The sequence below is a fragment of the Struthio camelus genome, chromosome 2, assembly GCF_040807025.1.
Source record: "Struthio camelus isolate bStrCam1 chromosome 2, bStrCam1.hap1, whole genome shotgun sequence".
NCBI classification, from domain to species: Eukaryota; Metazoa; Chordata; class Aves; order Struthioniformes; family Struthionidae; genus Struthio; species Struthio camelus.
Window position 1 is genome coordinate 110953728 of NC_090943.1, and position 25381 is coordinate 110979108.

General features: G+C 34.8%; 1 long non-coding RNA gene across 3 annotated transcripts in view; it reads left to right on the forward strand.

Moving 5' to 3' along the window:
- The first annotated feature begins 4942 nt into the window (after positions 1-4942).
- Positions 4943-25381, forward strand: part of LOC104142994 (uncharacterized) — a 92259-nt gene continuing 71820 nt past the window's right edge. The window contains exons 1-3 of one of the 3 annotated variants that reach the window (XR_011139439.1): positions 4943-5026; positions 16474-16700; positions 19321-19435. This is a non-coding gene — a long non-coding RNA (uncharacterized lncRNA). Of the gene's footprint in view, positions 5027-16473; positions 16701-19155; positions 19224-19320; positions 19436-25381 lie in introns of those variants that run through there. The other 2 variants (XR_693819.2, XR_693818.2) reach the window with 2 other exon arrangements.

The following is a 25381-nucleotide window of genomic DNA, read 5'->3' on the forward strand; positions in this document are numbered from 1 at the left end:
ATGTGCCACTGCAGATTACAAAATGATTCTTAAAATACTGACTGACAGCTTGTGCATATCTTTAAGAGCAGTGGAAAGGGCATGAAGTTAAGAAGGAATGAAAGTATGTGGTTAAGTCGATTTTAGATATTCTAAGGTTTTTGTTTTTGTTTTTGAAATAGTTCTATTCACCTTTCTTGCAAATGAGAGAATGCCAATTGATCTTCCTTTTTTTTTTTTTCAGTTTAGTGGTAAGGGTAAAATTTCAATTCCTGAAGTTTATTCGGAATCTTGTGATCAGGGTACATATGTAGGAAGAATCAGGAAAAATTTGCATAACTTTCTGGAGTAAATTCATCTAAAAGTGTGAATTCATTGCTTGTCAGAGATAGCAGGGATTAAGGTCCTCTAATTACTTTAACTAGAGATACTTTCCCTTCCCACTCATTATTCTATCTGCCTCCACAAATAAATATAAACATGGAAAGGCTGAAAATGTTATTACATGAGTAATGTTTTCTTATCAGGGCTACTTTTCCTAGCAATCTGCTGGATCAATCCACTTTTTAAGAGGAACTCTGAAGCTTGCTTTGCATATAGCAGTGACAGTTGGAGGTGACTCAATAAAGACCATACGTACTTAAAGTAAAATCACAGCCTATTAGGATAGCAAATGGAATGACAAAGAGATCACATAAAAAGTGGCTGAGCTGCACCCTTTACTTAAAATCCCATTTTACCAGTTCATGTTGTACTATGGAATAAGAAGTACATTTTTCTTGTTTTTTGGTGTTTAAAGGATAAACTACTTGTGGTAAATTAGAAGTGGGTGTGTACATTCAAGATTCCTACGCTATTTCAATGTGTGCAAGAGAACAGTGCGAACTTTTTCACTTCTGCATATGAAATTCAGAAAACCCTCCATATCTAGGAATTTGGAATGGCACCAAAATTCTAGATGCTATGATCTGAAATGGTTTATGTATGCCTACTTAATTTACTTCACTACCTGGAAGTAGCAAAGCATTTCCATCCCTCAGTGTGTTAGTTGAGCTAATGCAAGTTAATATTATTCCATTGTTACAGATATCATAGGGTGGTATCAAAGAAATTATAAACAGTGGAACTGAGATATTTGTGTGTCCCTCATCTTTACTCTCTTCCTGCAGGGAAGAGTGTGAGTCTGCAGAGCAGCAGCACATTGTGTGGCTGCTGTGTTAATCACTTCCCTTGGACAACAACAATATTTAACAGGCCTCTGCAGTCACTTTCCTTTTGACATAGATTTACAGTTTTTCCTTATCTCTCCACAATATTTTTGAGAGACTTAGCTCTTTTTATCATCTTTTTAAAGACTTTGAGTGTGCCTTTATTCAAAAATAGCTAGTCGTATCGTTGGAACACTTCAGTTTCAGGGGAGTTCTTTTTCTATTCATATAATTTAGAAATGCAGTAAATCCCAACAAATAGAGATGTTCAAGGCTGTAAATGTTACAGCTTCATTAAGTTGCATTTTTGAAGCTAGGAAAAGTTGTCAAGTCATAAACAAAGTGCTATGTTTCCCATGACGTCTCTAAGCCCATCAAAAGATTTTAAAACTGGATTGAAAGATAGATAAAGTTTTGTTTCATGAAGTTCTATTTTTTTCATCTTTCTTTCATATATTCTTAATCCCCAACAGCAGCTGCAATCCGAGTATTTTATTTCTGGATAGGATGATATTTGAACAGGTATCTTCAAAAACTTTGCACAAGTGATTTTTCTAGATGAGAGGTTCAGAGAGTCGTCTGGCTATCATTTCTTAAACATTCTGTTTGTCTTTCTGCCTATTTATACAAACACACACATAAGTCACCGTCATCAGCTGTAAATCCTACCTCATTCCAGGTTTTTTTAAGGCACTTGGATCAGTTCCAATTGAAAAAGGTGCATGCCTTTCACTAGGTTCTTGTTACTTGCTAAGGCACTTTTTTTTACCCTAATATTCCTCCAGTCCCATATGTTAGTGCTTAATGCAGTAAAATGTCACAGAAATAACAAGGAGGTTATTGCTTAGACATGGATTTGCTCAGTTCTTAACTGCAGAGCAGTTGTGAGCTGTACCTGTTTTTTTTTTTAATTCTCTTTTTATTTTTCTTATTTACTTGCAAACAAAATCTGGTTGTAAAACTAGTTAATGTGAAATATGTATTTGAAAGAAGATGGTATTTGAAGCATATCATGCCAGTTCTGCATTATATCTTAAAACCACACTTCTTACATGATACTCTACACTGGCTACTAACATTTCCCCCCACCCCCACCCCCCACTTTTTTCTCATTTAAGAAGCTGAGAAAAGGTCTATGATTCATGACTTCTATAGTTAAAACATTTTTACCTAGAAAAATATCAGTTTTAGATGCTCAGATGGATTTTTGCTTAATCATTTCTTGAAATGGAGGAGAAACTCTCTATCCTACCTAAATTGACACTCATTTCACACACTAAGATTGATACTGTTAACAGTGTTTAAAATTAGGTGTATGTGTATTTCTGCTGCATGAAGCCATTATATACAAACTTTGTTTATCCAAGGCATGGATAAAATATGTGGACTTCATGAATTTGGAAAAATTTGAAAGCATTATATAAATAATCTTTTCTAGATTACTTCTGGCAAAGGTTCCCTGGTTTAACTGGAATTGCTTTAGGGGTTGTGTGTTCACATGATGCATAAGCCTATAAAAGAAAGAAGAATGTTCCCAACTGATATTTAAAAATGGTTGGAAGTTTAAAGGGTGCTTAATCTCTCACATTTCTTTTTTAATTTGCTACAATCCTCTCTTCAAAGTAAGCTAGACAAAGTATTAAAGGGGATGAGGGAAGAAAAGAAGAGAGAACGTGTAATGTGCATTACTTCCTAAGGGCAAGCCGTCATGTGGAGAACTGTATCATTCTCATTTTAAGGTCTTCCGCTAGAAGAGTATTCATCTTGGCAGGGTTTTCCCTTCTATCTCTTTAGAGACAGAGCAAACCTGCTGAGATGCAGGGTTTCACATCTTACAAATCTCTCCTATAGGGAGGGAATGAAAAAGATTTAATCAAAATGAAGATGCCCTGAAAATCAGTTCTGTGAAACTATCTCCCTACTGTTAACAGCCAATGCTAGCAGCAAAGTGATGTTATTGTATTTGCTTTTCTTTCAATGAAAGGCTTTTTTGCTAGGGATGAAGTGGTGCTGAAAAGCTCCACCAGTTCCCATGCTTCTCACGCTACCCAACTGTCAGAGCAGAGGTACAGCCTGCCCTGTCTGCATGGCTGCCTTCACTCTCTCCTCCCTCTTTCTTTCTTAATCTGTTCCTTCATCATTCTTTCCTAAGTGCTTGCCGCTTGAGTCTGTTCTTGCTAGACATTTATCCCAATTAAAAATTAAACATGTTGGTACCAATGTTTTCCTGACTCTTTGCTACACAGTAGAACATGTTTGCTGATACTGAGAAATCTCCATTGACATGTAAGGGTCAGGTCTTCAACTGAATGTTTATTGTACAACTTTGCTTTCGCATCTACAAGAACAATAAGAATTTTAAATGAATCTTCTATATGGATTGCATATTTCTGACTTATCGCTCTGCAAAGCAGCAAGATCCTCTTGTCTGGGGCTGGCAGAGCAGATAAGGAATGCTTTTTATATGCGTGTTGTGTATGTGTATATATATGCATATATATGTATACATAGATTAAAATGAATCTTGAAGTTTAGGGGGAAAAGGACACACTTACATTTGCATTAAAAAGACTATATATGCTGTTTCGGATCCCCTTGCCTTCAGAGGACCTCTTTCTTCTTTTATTTATTCTTGTATTCTGCATTCAACGGTTCAGGCTATTCCATGCCTGGTGTACAAGAGAGTAAGGTGATCCTGGAGGTCTAACTGGGACTGCTGCATGGATCTCCAATATCAGCCGATAGCCTCTATTTCAGGGTATCTCCCATTCCCTGTAGGCCAGCATTGCCTTTAGCTACAGTATAGAAAAGTGCTACCTACAGCATAGGAAAGTGGGTTGGGACATGACTTAGTGGGAAAATCCGGAGTCCTTCATATAACTAAGTCATTGCATTAACACCTGTATGTCTGTAAGCTGACCTCTATCCCAGTGATACACTAAACAACTCCATTCCTTCTCTGAAAGCTCACTGTAAATAGTGAGCTTTAAAATTCTCTTTAAAAATATTTCCTGTAAAACAAGTCTTTCCAGACTATGTAATACAAGCACATGCTTCCATCTACTCATATCAAGAATGCTTTAAAATATGAAAAATAAATAGCAATGTCATTGGCTAAAGCCGTGTGATAGTCATCATCTACTTCCCAAAGGCTAAGACAAGTTGAGAGAGCTTTGAATTACCAAAAAGTGCAAAGAAAAAAAATATTCTTTTGGATGCTTTTTCCCTGCTCATCTAGCCTAGTCCTAAAAGCAGGAATGGGTTGGTCCTTTGTTCAAATGGTATTTGCCTGAGGTATGGCAGGGGGGACCTTTTGTGATGGGCAAAGCAAGATGCTGAAATTCTTGATTAATTTCTTCCATTAGGTGTTTTTACACCTTTGACAACTCTTGTTTTGTGGCAAGGCATCACAGTCTTTAGGGCTGAAAATAACACTTATTTCTAATGTGGCAAGTCTAAATCTTTGCCAGGTAGTCTCACACAATTTGTAGTACCAAGTTACATCTATTAAAAAGATGCTCTACCCGTTTAAAAGTTGTTAGTGAGCTTTTTCCTTTTCACTTTTATACCTTTTATTCACCTTTCTACCTTCAGGTATTTCTTCCTATGAATTTCATGCAATGGCTTATTTCAGGTCAGGCAAGATTTCATTTAACAGCAATTAAAATTTCAATTATAAGAATTCCAGTTTGGGACCAGCCTACCATGTGAACTGCTGGATACAAAGACTTGCTGTTGGGTAATCAGGAAGATTTCACTGAAGAAGGAGGGTTTAGCTGATATCTTTCCATGGAATTTAGGATGCTCCTTACAGAATATCATGTCCTCTTGAACTAAATGTGAGTATAGTACCTTAGTATTCTGTCGCTTTGCCATGAATAAATATCTGAGTTCTCACAGAAAGTGATATTTTTGTGGTAGGTATTGATGGTATTCAGTAGGCGATGATGTGGAAGGTGTTTCTGAATTGCTTTGTTATGTTTGTATGTACTTTGTTGTTGTCCTTCTTTGGTGCTAAATTTATATTTGAACTATTTGAAAGCCTCTGTTTTATAGGGATATTGTAAATGTTTCTCTTGTCTTCAGATTTTTTTTTATTCTGACAAAATAGTGATAAAGTTATATAGATTATTTCCAAAAAAATAAGTGTTTATGCCAATGAATCATAGCAGCTTCAGATTTATACTGGGTTGTGTGCGTGTTCTGAAATAATTCTCATATACAGATATATTTTTCTTTGTGATGCATTATTTTTTTTTTCCTCATCACAATTGGAATGGTATTCTTTAATGTAAGGTGCTAGAGACTGGATTTTTTTTAAAGTGCTTTAAAGTTACTGCTCTCATTTAGCAGAGTAAACTGAAAATATCACTATATACTTTCCATCATCTTAGATATTTTTACTTCTTTTACCAAGCATTTTGTTTCAGTTTGTAATGTAGTTCATCTCTTTTTGAAAGGGAAGTAGAAGGTGGGAGAAAAATGGAAAGCTTAGAAAATTTGAATTTCATATACAGAGATTTTCAGTTATTTTAAATAGCCTATCTTTAGAAATTGAAAAGTTGATATCACTAAGAAATGCCTACATATGTCATGTCCTTGTGGCAGAGTGACCAAACAATAACAGCATATCCGGCATAGTGGCTAGAATCATCCTTAGAATGGAACAAAGATAGTCAAATGGTATTAGAAGGGAAATGATGTGTCGCATCAATTTTTTACATGTCCTTTGTCTAGACTTTAAATTTGGACTCTGATTCTGCAATGTAATCAGCACACGTGAAGCTTTATTCCAAGGTTTGTGAACCTATGAAGGAATAAGTAATGATAATTACTGATGGGTTATGAACAAATACAATTCCTAATGGAAGATTTTAGACAAATATATTGCTGTTATATAGTTTAAAAATGTATTGCTATTGACTCATTATTGGCAGAGTTTTCTGTTCAGTTAACAGCTACCCGGGTCACTCTTTCACTTGCTTTCAGTAAACCAATGCAAATTTCAAACTAGTGTTTTAATTGTCTATCTCTCTATGAAAAAGAATCCAGAAAATTTCCTAAGATTAGAATGTCCTTGGTATTTATAGATTATTTTTTTCTTTGTCCCCATCTGTGCTTGCTTGAAACTTTCTACTGTTACTGTTAGTTTTCCAAAAGTTCAGTGTTTATGATGATGAGAGGATTGGTACAAGACTGAGACAAAAACAAACCATTTTTAAATTTAATGAACAGAAGAAATTGTTGTTTGCATCAGGTTTGTTATCCATGCTTTTTCAAATATATAACATAGCTTTTGGCTGAAACAGAGTATCGTGTGGTTTTTTTTTCATATTAAAGTCTCAGTGTAGAAACAAAGTCTGTCTGTGCAAGCTAAATAGCTGTTTGTTGTAATCCATTTAATATAAGGCCATAGTACCAGGCTATATTTTGCTTTTACCCGTAATACATAATTTTCTAATGAGTAAGGATCTTTGCCTGAAAAGATGTCCTGAGTTCGTCCCTCAGATGTGACTGTGATGATTATGGGGACATGGATTGCTGCAGAATAAGTTGTCTTTTTGGCTTGCTTATGTAAGTGGAACCATGCTTTTCAAAGTTCTTTGTCACCTAAATCAGGATCAGTATCATGCACATCTCCTCCACCATGCTTTTTCCCCAAAAAAAAGAAAAAAAAAGTAACAGAAGTGGAATAATGCTAATATTAAAGTTGAGTGGTTTTTTTTTTTTTTTCACTTTTTACTACAGTTAAATTATTCCTTGTTAAAATACCAGGCCAAAAGTAAAGTTCTGACAGTAATAAACTATTCTAAAAAGTGTAAAATGAAATTCGTCTTCTAGGGTCATTCAATTTCGTCCATTTTCATTGGGGAATATTCTAAGTGATTCATGTTGCAAAGCTTATGGTGAGAGAGCAGCTGAATCCTATTAGAAAACTGACAAGCCGTTTGTCCAGACAGGATGCCTGTCAGGCCAAGTTTGTCTGATCACTAACATTCTGGATCAAGAATATGATAGGTAGTGATTGATGCATGATCTCCACATTTGTTTCTCATTCTGCTAGGTGAGCCAACAGCTTGTCAGTATGAGAAAATAAGCACATTGTAGGATAAGATGTTGGTCCCACAGATAAGCAGGAAAGACTAAGCTGTCATCTACGGTAAATTTGGTCTGTAGGAAGCTAATTGAGATATGCACAGCTGACAATTATCTGCACATTTCAAAGCAGTAACAGACCTTTCTAAGAACTTAGGTTGATTTTGTGTTAATAATAATCTTAAATTTCAGCAAAATATTTCTTAAGGGAATTTGGAACTCCAGATATGTGGAAATAAGCTATATTCTGCTGAATTAGAAATGTTTTAGCAAAAAATGTCTAACTGGTCATATTAACTGTGCTTGATTCTGGAACTTACATCTGAGAAACCTTTTATTCAGAAATTTCATTAGTGTAGATGGAATCATTTTGAAGGACAGTTAGTAAACAAGACTAACGAGGGGAAAGAATTGGATGGTGAAGAAGCACAGTTTACGTTTTGTATATATTTTGTAAAAATTGTATGAAATACAAGCACAAAATCCAGGCCAAAGTTTCAGCATCTTAATATATCTTTCATGCAGATCTTTCCCTCTTTAATTTGAGACTAAGCATATGTGGATTAAGAGATTGCAAGAAGCCTTGTAAAGGCAGGCATAATTGCTGAAGTTTCACCCAAGGTCAATTTCTTTCCTTTCCCCATTGAAAAGGCATCAGCATTACATTTCTGTTCCTTGAAAAGGTGATATTCTAACTTGAAAAAGAGATACTAGTAAATAGGGAACTGTCAATAATGGGTACTCTGATACTACCAGTATATTGCCCCATGCTACAACAGCACCTCAGCGTTTGTAACTCTCCTTTGTCAGTTGTGAATGAGGAAGGGAGAGAATCTGTTGAACTAGGAGAGCACCAAATGGCAGGCATTGCTAATCCCATGACATCTCTCGTTTGGGGCCATTCATATATCTTTCAAACACTCATTTTATGTAAATATCTCTAAAGTATGCATTACTTTAGAGCTATATGAATGAAATCATATTAATACTAATTGAAGTGCCCAAGGTTGCACATCAAATATTTGTCAGATCACCCAGAAATCTCGGTCTTTCATAGCTTACACGAATGTTCTGACTGTCTATGCATTTTATAGAAAATGTTACCTATATTTAAGTATATTTATTTACTGTTTTAGCAATTTATGAGGTCATGTAAATATTTTTAAAAATCATACTGTTCTTTTCCAGAGGCATATTACTGTCGTCAATAGACCTGAGTCTCTGCTGTCTTGCTCCTCATGCAAACTTTTAAACTAAGGAAAAATTAGATTTGTCTTTGTTGTTGCCCTGCTGTGAATTTACAATTCAGGTTTGGGTAATAATGGTTTCATGGATGACTTTGCAAGTGTGAAAACAGAGAAGAAGCACTAAGGTTACTTAATCATCTTAGTGTCACAGGCAGACACAAAAGAGCTTGCTCTCACTGTTGCATCGCACAGGCCTGAAATAATACCTGCACTGGTCTAACTGATCAGTCTAACTGAAGTCTGTCTTTTATGCAAAAGCTGCGTCTATTAAATGAATATAGGAAGAGTACAGATAACATGGTAGAATTAGAATGATCGATTCTTTCACAGTTTCCAGGGACCAATTGCTTAAAGACTTCTTGGCAATGATCTTTAATAAACATTGATAGCCTTATTCTCTGTGAATTTTATTCTTCTGTTTTTATCCCACTTACACATTTGACCTAAAGATTAATCTGTAGAAGTGAGTTCAATATCTGTGGTAAGAAAGAAAAAAAAAATTTCTTGCTAATTTTAAACTTCCTCCTTGAAAATGATAATTTAATTTGGTATCCCTCAGTTTCTGCATTGAGGGAGAAGGTGAAATCATAATTTTACAGACTTCTTCAGGATAAAAATTGAAAAGGGGTACAAGAAGTGATGACTCATACCTGGTTGTCTGTCCTCTAATGGAAAGTGATTCTTCCAATAGACTATTGCTATTTTTCCCTGTAGGTCTTTGATAGAGTATTTAACTTTCTGGGAGCAGAATTGGAGCAAAACCAACAATCTGCTTTGAAAGCACAAATGTATATTAGGCACTTTAAGCACTGAGGAAAAATACGAAAAAATAACAACAGTGCTAAGAGCTTGTATGGTTAGTACAGGATAAGCTGTTTTTAGGGATAACTGCTGAAGAAAAATATCAGAAATAATTTCTGTAATAATAAATAATATTCAATAATATTTGAACTAAGCGTTTATCTGGGGACAGAAAAAGTATGCTTTGCTAGGTATCTGTTTCTGTGGGCATATGTGTATGTATGTATACATACATATATATATACACACACACATACATATAAATATAAATATATATATAAATATATATATATATATAGTAATCTGTTCAAGCAACTAATTCTGTTTTCTTTCCTTACATTTAATGTAGTCTGTTTCTGTAAAACAGTACTGAGCAATATGTCAAACCCAGAATATTTTAAATCTTTGGAATATTAATGACAAAGCTTGACTTCTTCCAGCAGTTTGCAAACAACGATTTAGTAATTCAAAGGATTTCCTGTCGTACTTGTTGACTGAAAAGAGGAAGCTGTATTTCTCCTAACTGGAAAATAATTGCTCTGTTTATTCTTTCACATTCATAAGTATTGAATGTTAAGAGCTTGAGCATATTGACCACAGCCTAGGCAGAACTTTGGTCAAGTTACCTTTCATGAGACAGAACAGATAAACCCCAAAGTGATGGGAGTAGGACCTTAAAGCTATTATGAATTTTTTGGTGCAAGATTCTACTGACACTAAACTTCTTTTGATGTTTTAATAAGGATTTGAGGACTTAAATACCAGTAAAATGTATGTCATACTTTTTTTCATTTGCTAATAATTTTTGTACAGTTGAATCCTAGTCCTGCAATTAGCAAAGATCTCACTGACTTTAAGGTAAACACTACCTCCACCACCACGGCCAGGAAGAGCTCCAAAGGACAAGGGATAAAGTATCACTTACAGTCCAGGATGCAGTCATATTGTGTGAAATCTCTGAGGGTTAGAGCATGAAATGATTTTGAGAAGTATGTATTCAGAAGATGGATCACTTGCAAGTTTTGGGGACTAGAACCCCTCTTTGAGTGAGGTGAAGAAGGCAGACTTAAAGTTGACATCATGATTACTGGTTGCTCATTTCAAAGAGATTCTGAAAAAGCTTCTTTCCCAAAGTTAGCTACACAATGTCAGCAGTTTATTGAAAATTCTTTCATTTCACATGTAGCATTGCAACTAAAGAGATTATTTTATAAAGCATAGAAGAATTACTGGTGATTCATGTTGTAAGGTGGGTATTGTACTGAGAGAAGCACTATTCAAAACTGAATTGATGAAGATCCTAAGAGAAAAGACAAAAGAAACAACCTTCTCACCTCAGAATATTAAATGTATTCATTCTGTTAACATTTTCGTAGTAGAAAAATTGAGTATATTATCAAAAATCTATAGCCTTTGAAGATATATCTTTGAAAAAATAATTGGTGAATATTTGCAATTGTATTACTTCAAAAGCTCAATTTCTTTGTTTCCTTTTCTGGCTTTTTCTATTAAAATATATATGGGTCTTAAAAACTCCCTTTGAATTAGGCCAAAAAAGGTCACTCACTTTCTCTAATATTTACCTTACAGTAGAACAGTATAAAATGTTCCATTTGAAAACTGAAAAAAAAAAATCTTTCTCCTTTCAAGTAGAAATTTTATTTTTCTACTTTATCTGATTTCCAAAATGCATTTTGCATCTTGAGTTCCGTTTGTTGTCAGCTGGCAGAGAAAGTGGAAAATCACAGACTGTTCTTCATACTTGTGGTATTCTCAGTAGGATGGATTCACTGGCTAGTATTTCCCGTTGTTTCTGAATACGATTATGGGTCAGAAGGTAAAAGGTGACAATGTCGCCTGGCGTGCTTCTCAGAGTCCTGGCAAGGGGTGCCTCTGTTCAAGGATGTCTTACTTTCCAAAGTCTACTTCAATAGGATGGGCTTGGCTAAATCCGAACGTAGGAGAGGACCTGACTCTTGGCTTACTTGAAATGTTTAAGGAAGGCGTCGTCTCTCCCTTCCTGACAGGCACCTCCGATTTCCAGGCGCTTCGTTTGACTGTCTAGGCCAGGATGCTCCTCGTTCTCGGTCTTGCTTTAAAAATATTTTTATAGTGCTTGAAATTAATTTTGTTTGAGAAGTTTAAGCCTCACATTTTTTAAAGTTATATAGAGGAAAAAGTCCCCTGAGAAGCTTTCAAGGCACTGATTTAGTGTTTGTATTTCCTGGCAGACATTTCCCTTTCAGCTGCTCGTACTAATGCCGTGCCAAGGCTGTCTCCTATTTCCTCACTTTCCTGATGCTTGGGTAAATAGGGTTAGATAGTAAATTCAAATAAGACAGTTCTCTGAGGGCACTAAACTCCTACCAGTAGCACAGCACGTTTTCCTAAGAATTGTTACATTTTTGAACAACAAAGGCAGATACCTCCTTATCCAGGGAAACGGAGAACAATGACAGCTGGAACTGAAGAACAAACGGAGTTTCGCCTGCATCTGTTCAGTGAATCACTCACCCCTTTTTCTGTCAGTGCTAACTCAGTTCTCTCTGTAATGCTTTCATGCTGTTTCTGTTGTGTAATTTTTGCAATTCCTATTTGAAAAAAACTTCTTGAAAACGTGAAAATATATCTCCCCCTCCCCTCACCCCCAGATTCCCATTTTATGTCCTTCCTAAGTGCTGAGTTAAGGATTGTATTAGGATTGTTTGGTGTCAGTCTAACGTCAGGCCCGTCTGCTGAAAAAAGGATTCGAGCGCTGGGTTATGCTGTCATGACCACACTGCCACATAACCTGCTTCTCCTGTGTACCAACTGACTGTCGGAAACCTGTTTTGTACAGGAAAGTCCTTTCTCTTCTCATGGAGCAGCAGTTTGGGGTTGGGGCTGTAGCAAACACGGTTTTAGGAGAGAGTGTCAATGTCCTACCAGCACATTTTTCAAATCTGAGATATGGATTTTTTTCCCTCGCTGTACATTATAAGGTTTTTACACAAAAAATAGAGGCTTAATATGTGTCTCTACTTCCCATTTTATTATATTTCAAAAGGCAGTATGTTATATAAGGACTAGAATATCATGCTTTTTTTAAAAACAGATTTTGGAGAGCATTTCTAAAAGCTTTTTACAGAAGGTTCAGACTACATAAGGAAAATATTTGAAGAATTCCCACCAAGATTCTGTTTAGTTTTATTTTTCCACATGATGTACACTACGATGCCACATTTCTTAAAAAGAAAGACAAAAGTAAATATGAATGTCAGTGTTATTCAGCATGATTTTCTTTTTTTTCGGAAACATTTCACTTTCAAAACAAGAGCAGAACTTATTTTGAGTACTATTTCAAGAGAATCCAAAAGTCTAGGTAGTGCAGAACAACTTTTTAAGTGTGAAAAAGGAACTGCTTTTTGTTGTTGATCTAAGATGAAAAAAAATTAAATTTTCAGTTTAATTTTAAGAAATAAAAAAAATTATTTGCTTTCCCTTATAGAATGGGAATTTTCTTTTTCCCTGTTAGTTGTAATTTTCAGCTTTTATGGTCAGCTATTTTTTGTGTTTTTAATGTGATGATTTGTCTGAATGAATTTTTGCTAGTGGTAATAACATAGCATGTGTATGAATGTAGCAGCATTAATAAAATGTGCTTACTCTTTATGATATTTAAATAACGGCAAAATAGGCTTTTTTTCTGCATTAAAAATAGTGCAAAGCCTGGTAATGTTTTCCAGTGCAACAAAATTGATTAGATTTGAGTCAGTTGGGTTTCCTATTTGAATTATTTAAATGAGTTGATGGCATAGCATAATTTATTGGAATATTTTGGTAACAGGGAAATTTTGCTTTCTATCTTCCTAGCTAAAAAATTTAACTGTTAATAAAATTTAAACTTCAACTGAGAATTTGTGTAGAGGTCTGCATTAGTTAACCTGAAGGGTCTTTTTCTTCTTCTTTCACATCACATCACATCACGTTTTTTGCAAGTCTTTTTTTCTTCAATCTTTTCATCTCCCTACTTTTTTAAGGGTTTCAATTTACTGCCTTTTTGGAAGGCATCACATTTCTGAGATGTGCATATCACAGTTCATACTGTTTGTACACACTGTGTGTGCACCAGACACATCATTCTTGAGAGGCGGTTAACTCCTTACCTCTGTACTTCAGTTTCACTCAGAGATACTAGCTCAAAATCAACAACCTTAGCCGTGACATTTGGAGCCCTTTTTTTTTTTAGGTGCTGTATCATCACCGCAAGCTAGAATTCAGAAGGCAAAGGCCTTGGCACACGTATCTTCTTAGAATTGGGCCCAATATATCTCTTTACAGTGTAAAGGTATGAGATAGAGAAATGATTTAGCGTGCATACACATAATACATACATGCACACACACAAATATTTCTGAATTCATCTTAAATATGCTCAAAAGTAATCTAAAGAGAGTCTCAGTCCTATTTGCAACCTCTTGATCCCACTGGGGTGGTGCGGACTGCTCTTAAAACTTCCATAATTAAACTGATGATGATATTTAGAGGATTGAGATAATTAAAATAATTGCCAGTCAGGCAGAATATAATCGTACACTGCTAGAGGTTGTTGAGCTGAAATATAACATGCCCCATTTGATTCTTTTGACAAAATGATTTGTAGATATTAATTTCACCTGACATAACTTAGAGCAGTCCTGTGGCTGCTCTATCTACCCTGGTTCATTCCCCTCTCTTAACCCCCACCTAAAAATAGGAGAGAGAAAATAGATATGCGTGTATGTCTCAGAAAGATTGCTTAGAATTTGTTTATAACCCAGATCCAAAGCTTATGATTAGCTTTTTTCCATTCACTGTTTCATCAGAAAATTACTTAAAAATAAAGTCCCTCTGTATAGCCAAGCCAATGTCTGTTTTTAACATATTTTAGTAAATGTGTTGAATTTGAATTGAAGTGCTTATAAGCATAAAACAAATGTATGTTTTCTGAGTCAGGAGATAACAACATCAATTTGACTGGTATAATAAATAAATACTTTAATTTGTTTACTGAAATTAATCTGTTATGTAGAAAAGGGAATGTTTTTGACTCAAACAACACTTTTTATCTTTAAGTCCATTTCTCTGTGTAAATTCTCACTATAGATGAGAACATCTCACTAAGAATATACTTGTGTAATCTATATTATTTCACTTAATATTTCAATTACTAAAGTTCTCTAAAAATATCCTGGTGATCCTAGTGGTACAGAACAAATATATAATTAATGAAATATTCCTAACTAACTCCACTATATCTAAATCTATATAAACACATATACAATGTACAATTTAACAATGTGCAATGTAAGAATAATACAAGACTCAATGTATATAAATACATCTAATATAATTTATAGTACAAGTCAAATATCACAATATCAAAGTAGTGAGGTCAGACTTTTTTTCCAGTGGTGCATCCTTCAACTCCAAAAGAAACAATATTAGAATTCATAATATGACTTCAGTTAAAAATTGGGGGAAAAAAACAATTTTTTGACAAAAAATTAAAGGCAAATTTGCAAAAAAAATTTTGATTCTCAGTCAAACTGATTGATTTTCAGCAATCTAGATATTGTTTAGTCAATTCTGGAAGGATAAGTCTGTGACTATAGCAGCACCTAAACTGTGAAATTCGCTCTATTAAGACTGGAAAGACTAAAGACCTTCTTTCTCAGGACTAAAAGCAAAACTAACTTTTCAGTCTGGCGGTCCCCCAGTAAGTAATTCACACAAATGTGCATTAACATTGCAGCATCTTACCCTCTCTCCCAATGAGCTGATCAAGCTCACTCTCTCTAGCAGGCTAAGAAAAAGAAAAATGTACACTTGTAGATAATAGGAATGTGCTTGGAGTGATGGTGCTATATGCATAACCAAGTACTGAGTATTTGCCAGAAAGCCCTTGACTATAAATTGTTCATTGGGATTGTCTAGAAGTCTTTTTGTGATTTATTAGTGTAAAACACATTTGTAGCTGCCTGACCTCATGGAGGCTTCAATACCTGGAGCACAGAAAACATCAGCGTTGTGAGTTTAAGAATGGAGAAATACTTAGCCAGAAAGGCTAGGGTCTAGAAGGCTGGTGATGGTGGGGAAAGGGGAGAAAAGATAGGTCTCAGATTTGGCAATAATGGCTAAATTCTGTCTATTCATCGGTTTTGATAAATCAAGGGATAAATTCTTTCTCTTAGCTAAGAGGCTTGAAATACTTCATTTCCTGGTCTAACACCTAGTTTTAATGTGTCATTAGTGTTCCACACATCAGCACAGTGAAAAGTGACTATTGAAAGCAAAAATCAGTTTCTTCTCTCCTGCAGCCTTTTCTCTTGCATCTGGGAAAGTTTTTAGGTAGATCATAATGCCTGAATTCTTCTGTGTCATGGCCCCTGTGGCCAGCACAGGGATTGAGAGCCTCATTGTATTTTGTCCTCATTTTCTACCTGCTTGAAGGTTGTGGTGTCTCTTGGGAAGTTTCACCATGCATTAAGGTAATGAATTTGATCATGCAGGTGTTAGCATGTTTGCATATATACCTACATGTCTAGTAGCTGGATGGTTTAGAAAAGATCTAAAACTTACTATCAGAAAAACATTAGGACTTTTTTTTTTTAATTAAAAAAATGCAAAGATTAGTTCTCCAGGTTGATTACTAGCAGGTTAGGCAACTGAGTGGAGCTTGAGAAAAACATGAAGAGTTGTTAGTTGAGCAAGCAGCTTTTTGCATGTGCAAAGCAGTGTGAACCAGCTGAGAGAGATATTCATCAACACTGAAGTCTTTGTGTTATTTGAAGAGATCAAATGAGCTTCTCATTTCTATATATTCTGCAACTGGAGGAGTCATTCTAGTGGTTATTATAGTAGCTGTTCAAAGGAAGGTTCTTAGTTACTAAATTCTGAAGTTTCAGAATACTTACTGCTATGGATTGTAATTTGAATCTTTTACAGTAGTAATATTTCTTATATCACTTACATAAAAATATGTTATATGTAAAATATAAAAATACTAATAACATACTTTCAGGGGGTGGCAGTATTTTTGGAAGATGTAGCTATGGTAGAGATCTCCTTCCTGCTCTGCCATGAAATAAATCTTTGTTTCTTCATCCTTTTGCTCTTTCCAGGGCTCTGGAATTTCTCCCTGGAGGTTTCTAACCAAAGCAGAGACTGCACTGCAAGATGACATCGAGGAAGCTCACATTTCTTCTACCTTTCTCTCCCCTTTCATTAAGGGATGGGAAACTTTAACTTACAAGCACCACAGATCTTTTCAGCTTTGCTAGGGAGAGTGCAGAGAAACCATGACCTGCCATCAGCCCTAATCTCCTCCCTGCCAGTGTGGAAAGACTAGGTAGGCAGCAGTTTTTGAGTATGGGAAGTCTCAGGGCTGTACAGCAAAGGCACAAAGCTTACACCAGTGCATGTTGTAGGCAGTAAAGTACAGCATATCAGCATCCAATATTTTGTTGGTATTACAGAATCCCAAAAATAGCTGGAATTGGAAAGAGGTACCTCTGGAGATTACCTGATCCATCACTCCTCCCGCCCCCCTTGCTCAAACAGGCTCACCTACAGCAGGTTGTCCAGGGCCATTTCCAGTTGGATTTTGACTATCTCCAAGGATAGAGACTCCACAGCCTTTCTGAGCAACCTGTTCCGGTGTTCAACGACCCTCACAATGAAGAAGTGTTTTTTTGTGTTTATGTGTTTTTCTGATTTCTTGGAATTTTGGTTTTGCACATTATTAGTATATAGCTACTCACTGCTGTGCAAATTGTACTGCAGCAGGAATACCACCTTTTTATAGGCAAGATTAAGGTTTTCAGTGCTTGCTGGGGAGGTAGGAAACAGAAAGACAAAACTGCTCCATTGCCACATTTCAGTCTCCCAGACACTACTTAAAAAGAGTAATTTGTTGTTCTTCCCTTGGCACTGCCACAGTACTGATGTGGTGTTCCTCTTGTTACACCTCTTAGCTGCAGTCACTGGGTGCCCTGCTGGACTATGATGACAGGATCTACGCAACAGCTTTATCTGTTGATTCTTCTAGTGCAGGAGCAGCTTATGTCAGTTCTTTAGCCAAACTGTTTCACATTTTTCCATAAGTTCTATGCCCCTGCAATTGCTTATGTCTTAATTTTTTTAATGGCATAAAAATGACACTAAATGCCACTAAAACCCTATAATGCTAATCAACATTATATACTGCAAAAAGAGACTGTAGGCAGAGTACAAGGTCAGACATGCGGTGAACCTGATGACCATTTCTTCTGAGTAATGAGAGTTTTTTTTTTTTTACTAACACTGATGAGGAAAAGGGAACCTACTTTAAAAAAGGTATTTAAAATAGCACAACCACCTAGCATCTTTTCAGTATACAAAACAATTCCAATATTCTATAACTCTTTTCTCTATTTTTCTCATGAGGAAAGGCTATAAAACTGAAATACACTCCACTTACGACCTCCAAATATTAAAACGTCTGAAGAGAAAATGAGATAGTACTGGGTATTTTGTTGTTAAGAAGAGACAGGCTTCATGCCCTACTATATGGGGTGTTCTTGTTGTTTTTATCTATCTTTTAAAATTTTGAAATAAACTTCACTTCAATATTGTAAGTACACCAAAGTGAACAAACAAATTCATAGTCAATTAGTAAACATATTTCTGGAATGTATATGAATATATTTTTAAAATAAAAAATTACTCTATTTTCTTCACTCTCTCAAATGTACTGTCTTTTGGGAAATTTTGTTGAAAATTTGCCAGGTTTTTACAAAAACAAATTACTCAGAAAAAAGTATGCATAAATGGGCTTTTAAAAATACTGAGACTTTTTAGTAGCAGAGTTACGGTAATTGACTATGTTAATGCTTTTATCCATTGCAAATACAAGATACAGTATGTTAGCAGACTTTCACAATGGTTTCAACTATCACATTTCAGCTGAGGAGTATTACTTCGTTAATCTGTGGAAATTAAGTCACGTGACTGGGTAAACATATCTTGTTTATTCATAAAATAGACTTTCTCTTTTGTTGAAGAGTGTAAAATATAGTTCTACTTGCTGCCACGTGTTTATGAAAAGAGGACAGAACTGGCTTTACATAGACATTTGTGGTTCTAGAATACTAATAGCTTTCCAGTTCTTCAGTGAAGTTTCATGTATGATATCCTCCTACGTAATTAGTTTCTAATAACCTCAGTTTAAAAAAAAAAAAAACAGATGGATGTCAAATCTCATGTTATGAAGCAGTAAACTTAAGTCATGCTTGAAAATTAACATTTCTGTACAGCATGAACAAAACTTCTCATATCAGGGACAAACGATTCTCCCTTAAATGCCTATTTGATCACCAAATATATAAGGAGTTCAATGCATACATATGGAAAAACATATTTTTTTTTGTCAAGGCAAATTCAGCTCAGTTGTTGATTGTCTTTAATAAACTTTGAAGAGGCTTGCACTGTGTTGCCACTTTCTTAAGAAAAGTAGTATCATGCACGATGCTGGAAAAAGATAGCTAGTAAAAACAAAGTTATAATAAGCCAATAAAACAAAAGCAAAATTCATAACCATGCATGTCTATATATACACCATCTAAACCATAGCATGAATGCCATGTTAAAAGGCTGTAAAATGAATACACTCCTAAGGCACGTAGCAAGTTTCAGAGAGGACATTGGAGGTGAAATCTTATCAGATTCTCGTTGACTTAAGCAGATCAGAATTTTACATTCATCTAATGCTCAGCTGGTACTTTGAAATACTTGTGATATTTTGTTGCTAAGGATATGCTCTGGTAGCCATGCTTTAGTTTGGGATGATTTCAGTCACAGTGTTTGATCTATTTGCTGGTTCAAAATGATCTCTGTAATTGGTTTAGTCTGTTATATTACATTGACCACATTTTTCCTGGTCATTTATGACAGAGTGAAAAATACTTTCTCCCGTCCTGTCTGTGTTCTAGGGATTCAAGAGGAATAAAATGCAAAGTATGAGAACAATATCTACTCTTATCTTTGACAAAATGCAAATCGGAAAAGGAAGAATTTAAAGAAATTCTAAACTTGTGGAAGACAATGGTGAGTCAGTCTCTGTGAAAGATCTAGGTTATGTCAAGGTCAGATTTTTACATACTGTAATATGCAATTTTACTTTACTCATAAGCAACAAATTGCCCTAAAAATTTTATGTGTACAGAGAATGTCTATTTAACTGTGTGAAATTGTAGGTATGCTCTTTGTTGCTACTTCTAAGCTTTGTGGCAAGATGCTGAAGACATTTACTTTTATATATGAAGACATGGTATATGTATGTTTTATAAATATAAGGTATATATAGGTATGTTATGTATAATTTGAGCCTGTATAATCGAGGAGCTGTTTTCCATTTCTTCTAATCTGCATTTGGCTAAGTTATTTCCCTTCATTAACTTCCGTACAGGCTTGATTTAAAAAAGTTCTACATTCTGGAGTGAGTTTTTAGACAATGAAGGTGGCTAACTTTTTGTAGGTCTTGCAAAATAGGTTACTATGTTGAAGAATTTGTTCATCCTGTACTTCATTCACTCAGGGGTTGATATTGCTTTCAATTCATGATGACAGGGAGGGAAGGAGGGAGAGGAGGAACAAATGACCTTCAGTGATGCAGTTTCAAGGTGTAATCTTCTACATTTGTTGCTGCATCAACTCTTATAACACAGATAATGAATATACTGTTTTGTATAAAAGGAAAAGACATTTTAACTAAACCACACTTTTGACTGATGTAATGGTACTTGAGGAGGCATGGACCGTAACAGTGAATCATCTCACATCTATAAAGTCTGTTCCTAGACACCAGACACTATTTTAATTATCTGTAAACGAGCAAACATAAACAAGCCCAATCATTCTTTTATGTTTGTTCATTGCAGTTCCCACCTGCATTTCTTATTGTGGGCATACTCCATCCCACACACCATTACAGTATTTAAAATATTTCTTAGGCTGTTTCCCTATGACATGACCAGAAAAGCAAAGATCATTCTGTGACAGAGCAAAGTAGTGGATCTTGGTTTTAAATACTTGTCTGTTCAGTGCAGAGTCAAACGTGAATTTATGTCTTTCCCCAAACTGATGGTATCAGTAAGTTTGGATTAACGCTTTAAAGGAATGCTAGTGCTGGCACAGTTCATTGTGCCTGAAAAAAGACTGAAGAAACCATTACTTCTCTGTTGTTAGTTATCAGATCTTGTAGAAGATCTAGTAACAGTGGAAGTTCTTCTAGCACCTAATATCATACTGAGTTGTCAGTGTAGTTAGAGCCCCACTGTCCAGCGGTTGAGGTTTCACCAGTTCTGTAGTCTTAATTTTTCAGGGTTATCAATCAACTGCCTTTGAAAGGCATATAGATCATCTGCATAATTAAAATCAATCAGTGGAGTAACATTTCAAATTGAACAATATTTTCCTTTTCACATCAGTATAAATCAGGCTTAGTGCAACTAAAGTCAGTATAGTTCCAGTAGAGTAGGGTTGATCCCCATAAAAGCATGATAAAGTTCTTAGGTTGTTTTGTTTGCTGGATGTTGACCTTAACTTATATCCTCTATCTTTGTATTTAACTAAAGAGGATAAAGTAATTCATAAAATAGTTACTTTTAATCAATTATTAAAATACCTAGAGGTATATGTTGATAGGGCTTTATATTAGGAGAATGTCTACTACAGTTCTTTCTCCTCAAAAGAAAAATCCTGGAAATTATTTTTCTAGACAGTTGGTATCATATTACTTTGTATGTCGGCTATTCTAGCTCTTTCTCCCCTGAAGAGACCAACCTAGCTCTTTGAGATTATATTCTATGCATCTATGAGCAATGATTTAAAAAGCCAAACAAATGGCCTCCATAAGTTCCTCTCATGTATGTTTGATGTTTCACGTAACTAGGTCCGAACATTTACTTGGAATATCTTTTCACTAATGAGGTTTTAAGAAATTAAATATAAGGTACTAAACCATTTTCACTTATTTGGTTTTACTCAGTAATTATTCTGTCAGTCTTACCAGCTATTGGAGGCTGATTCTTCCTTTCATCCTTGAGGTAAATTAGGGCTGATCTCATTAAAATCAGCTACTAATGAATCACACTCTGACTCTGTGCTTTTTTCTTTATTATAATTAATGTAGTCTATGCTTGTGACCCTACCCTGGGCTTTACAAAGCGTAAGTTTTATTTTATTGAAAAGAAAGATAGAAAGTAACTCTCTTAGTAGATCTTGTCTGGTTAACATACATTAATAACTTCTAAATTGGTTATTATACTGAAAAATCAGTGTCCACAGCACACACTTCTTCACATTAAAGAGATCCCAGTCTCTTTCTAACTAACTTATCTGACCAATTTGACAGTGTCTACCACTTTAATAATTGCAAGGCATCAAGTAATGCTTTGGGGAGACAAAAACTATTGTAAATTATTTCACATGACATAGAACTGGAGCATCAATTAGAGTTAATCCAGTAAACTGAAGGGCAATTTAAACAGTTTAATTGACACGCACCCTGCAGTGTCATAGTTGTTTCAGCTTTTACTAACTATCCATTCATTACTCAACAAAGTGCAGAAGAGGCTTAGGAATTCAAGATGTAATTGGTTTTCATAGAGAACAAAGAAGGAGGAAGAACTGGGAAGGTTTAGCATACACATGCTAATGTGTTGTCTGCTGTGTAGGCAGATGCACAGCTTAGTAAGGTTTGATGCCAAAAACCCCATAGCCCTTGCATTAACTTGTTAATAAAAATTTATGTTTTCATATATTAGACCATATCCCAAGATAAATATGATTTATTCTGTTTGGGTTAGAGATGCACTCTTTCTGTTGAAAAGATCAAAAAATAAAATAATTTAAAAAGCTGCACCCAAAAATTTAAAAATGATTTATTTCTAGGCAGCTCATCATGGAACTGTTTGGACTTTGCATTTTCCCCCATTTTTTCCTAAACTGCTTTTTCAGCTAATAATTGTGCACCAGCTACTGAAGTCCTTCAAAATAGGCTATTCTGGGATTTCATTTGATATCCTCATTAAAATTTTAAAATAACTAAGCTTTTTTGAAGATAAGATAGTATAAAAATAGAAACAACTTTTTTATCACAATAATCTCTTTCATGTAGACATTTTTAATGCCTGGAACATTATATATACTTGCTATGTATATATCCAATTCTTTAAATCTTTGAAATCTCCTCAGGAACTATCTAGCGCACTTATGTTCAGGACTTTTTTAACAGCCCATTCCAGCCCTCAGCCATATTAGAGAACAGATAATATTTTTAGTTTACCACAGTAGTAGTCCAAAGGACTACTAATCATGAAATTCTTCATTTATAGTTTAACAAGTTAATGCTTAGTCTCTGAGTAAGCTCTGAAAAATTTGTTCTGCAGTTGCAATATGAATTTTATTTCTGGAAAACGATTGTAACTTTTAACTCTAAAGAAATTAGGAAGAGTTATTTATTTATTTATTTATTTATTTATTTAATGGGGAAAATATAATTAGCTGAATTAGACAAAAGTAAAAACTGGTTTTCCTGTAAAATATCCAGTGAAAAATTTCTCTCTCAGAATACCTACTTATCGAAATGGATATTGGCATTTTTAAAGAATTAGGTTCTTAGAACATTACTGTTTCCCCATTTTTCTTTAAGTGACTGTTTATAATGTTGGTTATTCCTTTACTTCCATACGAACAGGTTGAAGAAGAAGCTTATAAAGACATTGCTAGTCTTAATTTAGACTTTACTTTTAGACTATTGAGAGTATATTATTTACCGTGAGCATCAGATGGATTTATGTTTTTTATGTGCATTTTAGCTATTGGCAGGCCTTTTCCTCTTAAAATTCTTTGAGAATCAGAATCAGTCCGGATGTTGCTTTGTGAACCTCAAATACACTACTTCAGTTCACTGTTGGAAAACATTTTTGTTAAGAGTAGTGCTTCATTTCATTAATCTGGAATAGAGAGAGGAAAACGAGAAATATCATGGGTAGGAGATAGGTATTCAGGAGTATTTCAGTATATCTCGTAGATTATGGAACGCGGAAACTGCTGGATATACAATGTCCTTGAGTGTCTACCTGACAGGAGTTATCTATGAATCAAATATTGGCAGGTAGAGTTCATAGAAAAATAGATCTTAGAGCTAAAAATGCATCTAGAAGAGATGATGGAAGTCAGAAAAGGATTCTGACACATTATAGGAAGATGAGTTATTTGTGCGATCATACATACACACATGTACATGATAATGTATATCAATTCATCTAAAACATTAACTTTGTTTATCTTACAGCAGTAACAAGGTTTCATTTTTTTGGTTAGACCCAGGGAAAATTTGAATGTATTGGATTTGAATGACACACAGAATGGTACATAGATATTTCTACCTTCAGACTCTGAAATGAAAAATATATGTATGTGTGTATAAGCATATGTGCATGCACATGTATGTATATAAAAACAACAAAAAATCTATACAATTCTCTGAGCATTTAAAGTGGAAGAGGTATCCTTGGGTAAGATACTTTCAGCAAAAGTAATCTGTCCATGAAAAAAAAAAAAACCTAAAATATTAATTCTTTATTTATGATATGACACACAAAAGTGATCTGTACTTATTTTTTTCTCTATATGCTTTGATTTCTTTTCTTGTTAATGATAAAGGTCATGTTGCATAAATACTATCACTTTCAGTCACTCTGAATGGACTATGCAGGATATTTGCTGAGTGATATGATCAGTCAGTATTTTTTTAAAGTTTATGTGCAACAGTTCTGTCAAGAGAATTTGATTACACACCTTATTCAAATTATGGAAACTAGAAGATGTAGCATTTGGACAGTTTCATCTTAATGATTGATTTAAAGTTTTTGCTACTTGTGTTGTAAACCTTTTTTTATTTTTTCCTTTGGTCATAGAGGTTTCCTTTTAAGTTCCTTCTTTCTCACTGTTAGGCATTTTAATGACTTTAGATTTTATATTAGTTAGAACTAAGGATCATCTTCACCGTGAATGGCTTTTGTGCCCTTTCATTTGATTGGTTCATACAGAAATCACAGGGAAGCTGCAGTAAATCACTCTGACTCATTACCTTCAAGTAATAGGTCAGCCTTTTTGCAGTTTCATCTGGCTGCAAATGTGATTTGAAACTTTTTCATATTATATTCTGAACTTGAGCTGACAGGAGTTTAAAATCAGAATAAAGACCCCTGTTAATGTGGCTAATTTTCAATTCAACAAAATGAGGACTGCAGGTTTGGGATTTTTTATTTGTTTATTTTTGTTTTCGAATGTGATGGGAAAGGTATACTACAAAGTGCAACCATCCAAATCAAGGTTCAGTGCTTGAAATTGTGTTCTGTACTTACTATTCTGACAGGATTTGTAATATATTTTGCTATATGTAGATCCAACATGCTTTAGTTTTCCATCTTAAAATGAAAACGGTACGTTACAGCATCATTTCTTATAAAAGTGTTATTCTGCTGCCTCAGTGGGTTCTACAAAAGCAGTTAACTGCAAGTAACCTAACAGCCATAGAAATTAAAACTATAATCTGGAAGATCTCTGGAAATCATCATGTGTGTGTGTGTGTATGTTTATGTGTATGCCTGTGTGTTACTCTTTCTACATATGCGTAGATTGGATACGAAAGTTTAGAGATTCAACATTCTTTGTCAAATTAAAACACCTACAATAATTAACCATGTTAACGTAGTGAAACAGTGCTGGAGCTAAAATCAAAGCCTAAACTCTTTTTTTTTTTTTTTTGTTTTGGCAGTGTAGAGAGATCCAGAACTAGAATGTCAAAAACAGGTACTTTGGGTGGAAAGTCTTGTCTCAGGTTAGCATTGCACATCCCTACATGCATGACCAAATTTTAATCTCAGGCTAGGTTTATTTCCATGTAAGACAATTAATTAACCCCTTTTGCACTTTCAGGTTCTAATATGAGTGCCCTCCCACCCAGGCAATTGATTAAATGTA